Below are 12,550 nucleotides of genomic sequence, written 5' to 3'. Positions count from 1 at the left end.
CATCCAAGCAGAACTACACCTATACATAGGTGTACAACTATACATATGATTGTGCCATCTTTACATTGGTTTCTACCAGAAGAATTATGTGAAGGAAGCCCTGGAGTTTAAAACTTTCCCTGTTGAAGTGGAGCAGAAAATAACTGGAGTTTCTGATGTGCTGGGTGTCTTGGTCCCAGCCAGGGCAGGGTTAATTTTTGCAGCAGCCAGGACAATCTTGGCCAGGCCCTGGAGCTTATTCTAAACCAGCTCAGGTCATTGCCAAGGGCAGAAAGAAGGGACTCTCCTCCCGGGAGAATGGAATACTTGTGGTTGGGTAATGTGGGTTCTGAGCAATCCCATGGAATTGTTTGCCTATCTTCTACACTTTGGAATTGATATTGTAGCTGTTACTGTTCATTATCTTATCTCATTGCTGTTTCTAGTAAACTGTGCTTATCTCAGCCTGTGATCTTTACCTTTTGCTCCTCCAATTCTCTTCTCCATCCAGCTGCTGGGTGAGGGTAAGGAGAGAGCAAGCAAGCAGTGCATTGTTCCAGTAAGAATGCTAAATAGGGGAATACCATTCCTATACTGTAACAGTGGGGTATGTTGTTTCAGTGCATTTCTCGGATGTTGCCTAGAAATCTTTGACTTGCAGAGATACCCGAGGATCCTTGGCTGCTGTAGTTCTGTCAGAGAAGTATTTTGAACCTTACCAAGGAAAGACGTGAGGTACTTCCAGACAACAACATGAGTATTTATTTTTTTTCTCTTGAAGTTATCTCTGCAATGACAGATGGGACCAAGTAGCAAGGATGATGGAAATAGGGAGCCCTGGGAGACTGAAGACACAGAAATGCTCAGCACAGCAGACATTCAATCTCTGAACTTTACACACAGCAGCACAGTTTGGGTTTAAAGTACACAGGGCCTACTTTTGGCAGAAAAACAAATCACGTTGGCCAAAAGCAAGATCATTCTTCATTTTGTGGAAGAATGGTGATATTAATTTTTGAAAGAGACAAAGGGAACTAGCTGTCCTGTCAGCAATGGTATGAAAGCAAAACCCTGCTAAGATAAGCTTCCTTCTCAGCATTTCTCATAAACTAAGTAGAGCACTGACTTGAGTACTCAAAAAAATTAAAGAAAGAAAATTTAGTTTGATTTTTTTGCCCTATTTGGCAGGAATTTGACAATTTGCTCTGAGAGCAGATGAATTGCTGAGATGCCTCTGTATACCAGCCTCCATTGTCTGTTTAGGAAAGATGTGAACCTGGGATGAGATTATGTGGTACATTTTTATTCCCATCTCTGAGTTTGACATGCTCTTAAGCTCTGATCTCTCAAATTTTAATCTATCTTCAGAAGACATTTCTCATTCCTTGCCACTTACATTTGGAAAAAAAATCCACCTGAAATGCAAGAAAAAGTGTTTTAGAGCATTTTAAGACTTATTTTCCCAAACATTTCAAGTTGACTAAAAACCAGCCTAATCAAAGCCTGTCCTGCCAGGAAGAGTAGTCCAATCAATTCACTATGTTTTCCAGCTAGGTTTTAGGACTCAAAACTGTGATATGCCAAACAATTTTTAAATCATGGGTTTCTCTTTTCAGAGTCACTTGAAGCTGTGGCACAAAGCAATTCAAAAGCGCACAGCCCATTATTTTTCAGAAAAGAAAAGCTCCAAAGTGCTGTGCCTCAAATGGAAATGATTTGGCCATTTCTATGGCTCTGCTTTTAGTGCAAGGAATGGAACATGGGGTTGGGATTGCTTCATATGCCACAAACTATTCTGTTTGATTGTAAATCCTGCCTAATTTCTCCTATTTTTTTTCCTAAAAGAGGAAGGCTGTAGAAGTTAAATCCTAGATTAACGCCACCAGAGCAAAAATCTTCAATACCATCCTACAGCACTTTGTTTCTAAAAATAAGTTGTGTTGCTGGAAAAGAAGGAAGCTTCATTTTTGGGCAAACACTTTTAAATCTTACCCTTTGAGATGCAACTATATTCTGTCCAGAACAAGGAAGAATCTTATTTTCTCCTGTATATATGTGGTCTGTGGCACTTCTAGTGACTTTTAGTCCATGTCTTCCTCAACTGACAGAGACTAACTGGCCAGGGCTTTTGTGTGAATCTGCCTCTCCTACCACTGTTTCTAGAGAAAGTCTAAAGGCCTTTAACTACAAATAGCCAAATTATATTACCTGAGCAACAGTACACTTTTCACATAGCAAAAGCTAAAAGTAAGGAAGGTAAAATGAAAATTAAAGTTATTAAACTTCATGCCATGGAAAATACCGTTAAACATCTTCATCCCAGAACACAGTGCATATCCTTGTCTCCAGGGAGTTATACAGAAGCTCCCACATGGCAGCAAACTGCTACCCAGGGAATTTCTTTCACACTGGCATCCTTTCCAGTCCCTGAGATTGATCTTACATAGACACATCAAACAAGTCTTGGAAATATTCCTGACCCCTGTAAGTCACTGATTTGCACAGCCAGACTTTTATACCATCACTGACTCTGCTTGGTGTCAATCAAGGCCATCCCTGAAAAACCCTGGGTGTAATTCCAGACCAAGCACAACTGAAGACTTTTCCCAAAAGATTCACTGGACCCAGTCACCACGTTTCAGAAGGTCAGAGGGTCTCATAGTGCAGACAAGGGCTGCTTCATGCCAGCTAAATGCAGTGCCAGAGAATGGTAGGGCAAACATCAACATAGGCTTAATCTCTCCAGAGACCCTGAAGTCTCTGCAGAGCCTCTAAGCCTTAGCCACCACACAGGTACTGATGGATCTGCCCATCACACTTAGAAGCTCCCTCCCTTCATGAGCAGCATCCAGGGCAATCTGTATCTCCGTCACAGTGCTTCTAGCACAGTCAGTATTTTTTAAAATTTACCCGTCAAAGTAGTGGACAAAAATAAGCAATTGCTGGGTTTTTTCATTTATGTATAGAATCAAGTGGATAATGAGTAGTGTGGGTCAATTCTGTAACAGAGAGTCTCTGTGATGCATAGTTCACTTACCCAGACTAACACGTTGATGCATGTTGATTATGCATAAATGAGCATTTTCTCTCAGGTTTGGTAAGCATTTTGTGAAGAAGGAGAGAAGGAAGAAACATTGCTGTGTCAGACATGATTTGCCTACTAGGATCATCTCACCATAACCATGAAGAAGCCTAAGGCATTCATTGTGCTTAGGTCTGCCATTTGCTCTATCTACAGCAATTTGAGAGCTGAGACATCTGTCTTAAATAAATCTTTAGATATTATGAAATATTTGTGTGAAACTTACTGACATGTGGCGTATAGGAGGTCAGACTAGATATGTTCTCATCAGTCTCTTCCTTCAGCAAAGCTGACATTTCCAATAATGTTTTGTTAAAAATATGTTAGGAGCACTGATAAAATCCCCTTGTGATGTAACTTTCCAAGGAGCTCTCCAGGCCCACCCACAGTTATTTTCATAAATCAAGCATCTACTTCCAAAAAATATACAGTTATGTGAGAGCACAAACAAATGAAAACATCGATATACCTCACTTCTCAAATCAGATACCCACTGAGAAAGCAAGACAACTCTTTTTCAGGCCTCTGAAATTCTGAATAAGTTAAAAGGGAGAAAAGCCCATGATAAAGTATTCGGTGTAAGAGATGGAATCTTAACATGACTTTGTAGCTTTGTATAGGTGTTTTGCATTAATTTGTTTCTTACTTTTCCTTTTTATTGAATCTGCTCTGATGTTCAATGAACACAAACAAGTTTTCATCAAAAAGGAACTTTTAGAAAAAATGAGACCTTCTTTTAAAAAAAATTAAAAATGGGAAATTGTGCTGCAACTATAGCAAAGCATGGGTATACACTGCACTTTAAAGACAATCCTGTAGATATAAGGACAAAACAAGATGAAATGCTGACAGAACTGACTAGAAAGAAATCTCTTTCAAAGGCGATGTATCCATTCTTCATAGCAAAGGATATTAATCCTGTTTTGAAGTGGTCTCACTTCTTTCTTTTGCCTGTACTTTTGTTCCAGGTTAATGGTTCTCTCTTGCTCAAAGTACAGCCTTGTTTTCTTGCATTTAGTCTAGATTTTTGTTGGAAGCAGATACAGTAAAGAGAGAGGAAGATAAAAAAATCATTAGTGACATGAAAGAATCAATTTTTCAGGTCTTTGGCATACTGAAACTTCAGAATTTGAAACAATGAATATATTTTCTTCACCTACATCAAATCTTGAAACTTTGAAACAAGCAGAAAAACATATGAAGATATTTGGACAGGTCTGCAAATGGGGCCAGAGAAATCATGTGAATTCAGACCGAGAGGCTGGGTTGCATGAGAGAACATGTTTTACGGGAGTTATTTTTTAAAGCTTTGGAGAAAGAAAAAGAATGATTGAGAAAAACAAATATTAAGCTTTAAAATCCTTGGTAAAGAGGATCCTGTGTTTTGGAAAGAAGTCAGAACAAACTTTTGGAAGGGTAAAAATTGGTGAGAGAAATACCCACACCAAATGTGGGAGCTGCACAACAGGAGCAGGTATCTGTAGCATCCTCTCTCCTGCTTCTGCTTACAGCATGTCTGGAGAGGGATTAGCAATAGTGGGGAGTGGGATACATGGCTCAGGTGCCCCAAATGCTCATATGTCCTGACCAATGGTGTTAGGAAAGGAGGAACTGTGCCCTAAGGAAGGTTTTCAGTTCTCCTCTAGGAAGGCTGCAGGCAAATAATCAGTCAATGCTTTTTGTGTTCCTGCCTGAAAACAGGCCTTGCAGGAGCACTAAGGTGAAAGAAGCCTCTTTGAACAGAAACACTGAGATTTTGGGGAGAATAAAATAATGAGCGAGATGAAGTAGGTGACAGGAAGAGCAGGCTGAGTCATATAGTACTTAGAGACTTATATGCACACAGTTATCCGTACACCCACTGAGGCTGGCTTGGTAAAACTCCTACTACTTTTGACTACCTTTGTAAGTACCAGTGATCAAATCTTCCCTGACTTTAAGTGTCTTCCCTTTACTGAATTCTAGGGGGATTCTTTTGTTATGAATCTCTCATTAGGAACTCTGTGAGGTACTTAATCTTTGATACTTCAGAATGGAGGAAAAAACCCAAGAAAAAACCAAGATATTATTGCAGCACAGAAGAGAAGACATAACTTTTGTACCATCCAAATATAAGGAATAATTTCAGACTTTGTGGAATAATATGTAGAGAAAAAGCCATGAAGCAGGAGATGGAATAAAATTAGAAAGGGCATGAACCCAATCTAGAATTAATCTAATTTTCTACCGGGCACATGACCATACCAGTTACTTTAGAAAACTAGCTATAGATTTATAGCTAGTTTATAGATGTATATCTGTTTAATACCCATAAAATTAGAATACATAACTAGGAACAAAAAGGCCTAAGGTTAAAGACTTTTCTGGTTGACTCATGGTTCATAACTGAGCTTGAGATCTGAAACCCAGGACTACAAACAATTTGTCAGTTACAGCCGCTACAAGACCTAATCAAGTCTAAGCAGAAAGAAATTGATGTATTAGCTAGTTATGATGTTTAAGGTGTCTCTATTCTTAAAATTAGTAAAATTATGCCTATCTCACAGAAGAGTTGGGACTGTTGTTGTCTCCTGAGGATGCTTGTCTAATACCAGCACTGTTGCTAAAACAGAAAGTTCGGGCTACTCCTGGTAATATCCCCTAAAGGCATACAACAGTGGCTTAAAGTAACACTGATGGGAAAAGTGAAATATAACTTTCCTAAGCACTGAGTAGCATACTCAGAAACATAAAACTTTTTTTTTTTTATTATTATTATTGCTACTGCTACTGGTTTCTTAAAATGTGTATGTCTGCCTGTGCATTGTTTCATAATGAGAATTTTTCTGCCTATATTTCCACGCCTACTTAAATTTAACAACATACAGTGTCAATCCTCTGAAATTATAAAGATGAACTGATTTGATCTCACTGCAGAGATTCCTCACAAACAGCTTTTCAGCACTCTGTGCATAAAAAGACCTTGATTTTGATCAGCCTGGTGGGGTTATTTGTAGTTATTTAAACTGAAATGTGCTACTGAATCAGAATATCAGAGTAATGTAGAAATCTAAAAAACGTACAAGGCTGTGGAGGATCAAGCATAACTTTTGATATTTCCTTGATTTTTGTAATCAAGAAAGATACAGTTTTTATTCCATCATGTCTATAGAAGTATCAGAGTTTTTCCTTCAGACTATTGACTAAAATATACTTACCCAGTGAAACAAAATTTAGCAACTGCATATCATCTGATTGACTTTTACCACTTGAATTCTGATTCCAAAGATTAAAATAGTAGACTAGAAAGTAGTCTAAGTAGTGAAATACTGTATCTTCTGAATCATTCTGAGTTACCATAACCAGAACTGGAGACTTTTCCAAAGTCCTTTACATAATTTTGCTTTAAATTCCATACTCCACCAATATACTTGAAGCAAACAATATGAGGAAATATATGACTCCTTTAATGTAAAAACACATTAATCATGTAAATAAAAGTGGTTAATTGTATTTTATAAAAAGTATTTAAAATATTGAAATGTTGATACCAAGTAGCCATAAAAATAAAATCTAATTGTACGTAAAGTTGTTGCTACCATTTTTCTCACATGGATAGATATAGGAAACATCCACTAAGTCTTTTGAAAAGTAAAAAGGAAAGCAGTGAAACCATAAGAGTCATTATCCATCTGTGGAATTTTAAACTTTTACTTTGTGGTAAATTTATCTAGAAATTAGTGCTGGTGAACTTATTCAATGTCCATTGGTCTGATTTTCTTATCAACTTTATGATTTATGAAGTGAATTGGGATTATGTAATTAATTTTGATAACTCAAAGCTGTCACTCAAGACAAAGCAATATTACTTTTATTATTGACTACTTTCCCCCTTACTTTATATAGCTCTCTTTCAGTTACGAATGTGTTTACCTTTCCCAGTAATTTCAGAAGCCAAAATAACCTGCACAAAACCAGTGATTTAGTCAATTATTGAATGTATTGAATTAAAGCCACATTCCAAACTTGCTACATCCACTGAACATCGTCATGAAAGGCATCATAATACAGCCTTTTGACAGTGCAATTCACAAGATTCTGGAGAAATTACTGTAATCCAGAGTGAGGCATATAATTTACACTGGTCTTCAACACAGAAAATAAATGAAGACTCCAGGTTTTATTGCCCTGTCATTGTTAAAAAATAATTTAAATAACCAACAAGAATTTCTTTATTCTACTGAAATTGTCCCACTTCAGTCTAATTCTGTCTAATAGTACACTTCAGTTACACTAAATCAAAATAAATGGACAGAAATAGTTCTGATGGTTAGGGCAGAGCTAACAGGATATCCTTTTTCTTGTTTCTCTTTCTGACTCTCTCATCCTCTGATCCTGTGTTGCTTAATATTTCTAGCACAGATTTTAATGTCAGAACTGGAAAGGAGAACTATTAATGCACTCAGTTTTCTTTGGTGGAGTTTGAGTGGGAGAAATACAATGCATGTTGCCTACATATGACTTTATGGCTGTGCAAATCCAATTTAAATATCCCAGTGCCTATCAATGTGCTATTCAGAAAACATATATTATTTTTTTTTTTAGAGTAGGAAATGGATATGGAACCATGTCTGGTTATTAATTTTCTTTCTAATTTCTTGCTAGAAAATGATAGAGAATTTTTTTTTTTCTAATTTCATCTCTATTGTGATGAATTTAACTGTGTCTTACATTATTGCAGCACTTCAAGATTTGGAATTATCCATTTATAGAAAGAAGAAAAGGAAAAAATATGAGCAGAAATATTATCTTCAGTATAAAGGATTTACAAACTAAATCAAGATGATGAACAAGGCAAATACTGAGTGTTTGGAAATACTGAGAAAACAGTGACTAATTAACTAGTCCAGTTAAGTGACTAGTTTGAAGTCTTAGGATGCGGCTGGGTGGATACATGATGTATAAAAATATCTTGGACACTTCTTGCTCAAGTTTTATATGGGATCATAGAAGAGAGTATCTATGAATGTCAGTGGTTGTCTCCTGCTAGTTACAGATAAACATTTCCCTGCCAATACTATAGTGAAATTAAGAAACATTTGCTGACATCGTCCAGGTAATTTTGCTAATTCTCTTTGGACAAAATGTGTAAATGTGTCTTTGTTGGATTATTCATTATGGTGAGACATTCCAACACAGTCAGCCAGTGAGAATTCACTGTGGACTCTGACACATTGGTGATTTCTGCTCTTACTAGTTTTCATAAAATTAGCTGGTTAATTCTGAGCATAATAATCTGAAATTTATGCGATTCTGCATCATACCTTGATCCTAGAATTACTTTCTTTATTCCATTCCTTTCAAACTTTCCTGCTGTTCTAAATATGGTCTGTAAGGTACAACTAAAAACCCATCAAATGTTCATTTGAAAGAGAATGGTGCGAGTTAACCATTTAGCAAGCAGTGGTTTTTTGCTTTGCTACTCTCCCCTGGCTATAATATTCTTTATCACTTCATAGCATTTTACTAGACAAAACCAAGACCAGGCTCTTGCTCCCCTGCTAAGATTGTCCTGGGGTTGAAGTGCAAATGCAAAACAAAATGGTGTCTTTGAGTGTTTTCTGAAGATGTAAAGATTTTTATCATATTCCTATTTTGAGAAGATTATTCCAGTCTTATTTTAGGTGCAATGAAGATTCAAGATTTTGGTTGCTATTGAAAATATGTACAGTCCAGGACATATCCTCAAGGGTCTTCCCAAGAATTCTGTTCACAAGGAATAATTTATGATTCTGGAGGTAGTCTTCTATCTGTCTGTCTGAACAAGTAAAGATAAGAAGTCAGCATTACCAAGAATTTTCTTTTTACTTTGCTTTCAAAGCAAAGCACAAAATATAGAATCATAGAATCATTAAAAACTGTTGAGTCCAACCATTGTCCCAGCACTGCCAGAACCGTGGCACTGAACCATGAACCGTGGCACTAAGTGCCTGAACCGTGTCTCTAAGTGCCACATCTACATGTTTATTGAACACTTCCAGGAACAGTGATTCCATCACTTCCTAAGCCTTTCCAATTCTTGACCTCCTTTTCAGTGAAGAAATTTTTCTTAAACACAGCTTGAGGCTGCTTCCTCTTGTCCTATCACTTCTTACATGGGAGAAGAGGCTGACCCTCACCTGGCTACATTTCTTTAGAGAGTGGTAAGTTTTCCTCTGAGCCTCCTTTTCTCCAGACTAAATAAACCCATCTTCCTCAGCTTCTCAACATGGGACTTGTTCTCTAAAGTCTTCACCAGATCCATTGTCCTTCTCTGGACATGCTCCAGCACCTAGATGTCCTTCTTGTGGTGAGGGACCCAAAACTGAGCCCAGGGTTCAATGTGCAGCCTCACCAGTGCCAGGCAGAGGGAAATGATCACTGCCCTGGTCCTGCTGGCCACATTATTTCTAATGAAGGCCAGGATGTCATTGGTCTTATCGGCCACCTGGGCACATTGTTGGTTCAGAAAAATCCTTTTCTGCTGAGCAGTTTTCCAGCTGTTCTGCTCCAAGTCTGTAGCATTTTACATCTTCAGTTCTTTCAATCCTGTTGTATTATGGCCAAAAAGGATGCTCTTTATGAGTCATTTTAGATGAGTGACCATTGTAATGTCCAAAGTGATGGTACCACAGACAGCATAGAATGGCTGAAGTGGGAAGGATCCTCGAGATTGCCCAGACCAAACATGGTACCAACCACGGCTGCCTGCAGCTGGTTGGTCACCTCTGTTGTATTCAATTGGGCTTATGGCTCTCTTGAAGAAATCCAGATCTGCACACATAAGCCAAAACTGAAATATTCATGGAGAAATAACTTAGCACTTCACCTTTCTCATATACTTGAGCTACTCTCTGATTAAATACTTTGTCTCTTTTAATTAAACAATTTCTTAAATTAATTAAACAACTGGCTTAAAACAATTTCCTTTTACAAGTCTTCTTTCTCATAGGGAAGTCTATTTTCTCTATGAGAAATGGATGACAGGAAAAGCTGCAACTTCTCTACAGAAAAAAAAAAGTGAATCCATACATTTTATTAAATACACTCATTTATTCTCACTCATATGCAAGTATTAATTGTGTCTGTGCTGAAGATTGCCCTGTGCTGAAGATTACTGTGAGAATCTGGTCTTTTGATTCTGGGAATGAATTATTAGTGAAGATAATTGGTTTTTACCATGTGGTTGTCTGACTATTTGAATGGATGGATTGAACTACAAAACCAGATTTATTCTCTGTTCTGCTTGGTATGAATCCAATTTCAGTCAGAAAAGATAAGCAGTGAAGTCATTTGGTGCCTTGTCACTCTCATGTCTGTTGCAGATGCAGTAATAATCTGTTACTTATTGAGGGAAACATAACAGCTGTATTAAAAAGAAATGGTCTTTTTGTTTTGTAGATACCTGATACCTGGCAATATGTGAATGCCTTGAACAATATTAATATGCAAGAAAAAATATTAAAAGAAGAATAAAGTGCAGGAAATATTCGCAATTCTGAAACTAAAGGATATGCAAAATATTAAAAAGATCATATTGTTCAGAAACAAGAACCCTGTTCTTTCATTATCAAAGTTTTACTCTCTTGACAGCTGCAGGAGTCAAGGCTGACAACACAGAGACTGTGTAACTCTTCAAAATGCGTCTTACATGGTTCCACCTGGAGCATCTTCCTCTCAGTAACATCTGCTGCACTCCCAAATGGATCCCTGTGTGCAGAGTGTGCATCCAACTAGGAGAGCATGAGGCACTGGTGACTGGCAGCATTCCTGCAGGCTCAAACACTGAAAATTACCTCACAAGATGGGTATGTGACAATTTCTGTACTTGCTATGTCATGTTTCTAAATACCAAAAAAAACCCAAAACCAAAACCAAACAAAACCAAAAAAACCCACCCTAAAACAAACCAAACCAAAAAAACCCAGCCAATTAAACAAAACAAAAAAAACCCAAAACCCCAAGCCCACAAGACCAGAAAGACACAGAAATGGGGAAAAGATCTTGTAGATTTTTTTAAACAAAATCTTACTTAATTTGTATAAAGCAGCAGATTACATACTGAAATCTGAAGAGTTGGATTTTGAAAGCAGAAGAGTTGGTGGAGAGAATGATAGGAAAGGTGAATCTGTCTTTTCTCCCTAAGTGAAAGCTCAGAGAAGTAAGAAAAGATGGAGAATTCCAGCAGATACTAATTATTACCTCAGGAAAACTAAGTGAGAACCCTCAGCTCCCTGAGGATCCCTGAAGTTCCTCTTTGCTTCCAGAAGAAAATTGTGCCGTGCTGAGCTGAGACACGTCCATTTCTCATCTGTACACATATTAAGACAGTAAAAAACAGAATTTTCTCCTCTTTTAGGGGAATTTAGACACAGAAAAGCCATGGTGGAATTAATCTCCCCCAGTTTTAACTAACTAATGGATATGTAGACGAAACTGTTTTTAAATGCCCTTTTTTTATTCTCAGTGATGAATAGAGATAGGATGCTTTGCCCCAGTACAGAAGTGTCGTTACCCGTAGAGCATAACACAATAAATCTGATTTTCAGTGATTTACCATATTTTTACTTTGATTGTTTTGCTGCCTTTCATGTAGGTTTTTTAAATTTTTTCTTTGTTGTTATGCATATTCTAAAAGGAACAAATGGTTGGATTAGGAAAAATACAAACCATTTCAAAAAGTCTACTAAAATAAAAAAATATTACTTTAATCAAGCATCTGAATGATGTTCATTTGTAGGATTCTCATTCAAATCAATGAAAATGTATGTTCATAAACCTGTAAAAAATCTATGAGGTCTATTTATGGGCAGCTTAATTGCTTCTAGTAACAGCACTCTGAAAAAAATGTCACAGCTTTTCCTATGACTGCAGGAATTGATTCAAAAAATCCATTAAATTTGTTAAAACAGAAAGGAAATATTTCAGTATTTCTTGTATTAGGAGTATTTATAATTTGGCATGTTTTATTTCATGGACATAATGTTTTCATAGCACTTTTTAGATGTGCTCCTCTCTCTAAAAAAAATACAGTTTTCTCTAAGTGAGTTATAACACAAAATATGTGTGCAATGTCTTATTTATCACTACATTTTTTTATGTACAATGCATTATGTGTTATTCACTGTAAAGATTTTTTAAAAGATTTATAGAATCTTTTAAGATTTTCTTCACCATTCTCTTGTGAAGACTGCATGGTTTTCAGAGCTATATTTTTCAGGACCACATGAAGGTTACCTGTTGCTTGTATGGAAACAACTAATTATTATGTTTTCAGTAATAGTGATGATAATGATGCTGTTGATGATGATATTAATAACAATAATCTGTGAGAAGTAAAACTTCCTGAAATCTTATCAGTTTTAACTAGATAAATTATAGAGCTTAATAGATCATATTACTTCATATAGAACGCTTGTCCTCCTTGTATATTGAGGCCATCAAATCACTAGGGTAATACACAGTTTTCTC

This window comes from Motacilla alba, chromosome 3, assembly GCF_015832195.1.
Source record: "Motacilla alba alba isolate MOTALB_02 chromosome 3, Motacilla_alba_V1.0_pri, whole genome shotgun sequence".
Classification (NCBI taxonomy): Eukaryota; Metazoa; Chordata; class Aves; order Passeriformes; family Motacillidae; genus Motacilla; species Motacilla alba.
Note: the sequence above shows the minus strand (reverse complement) of the source record.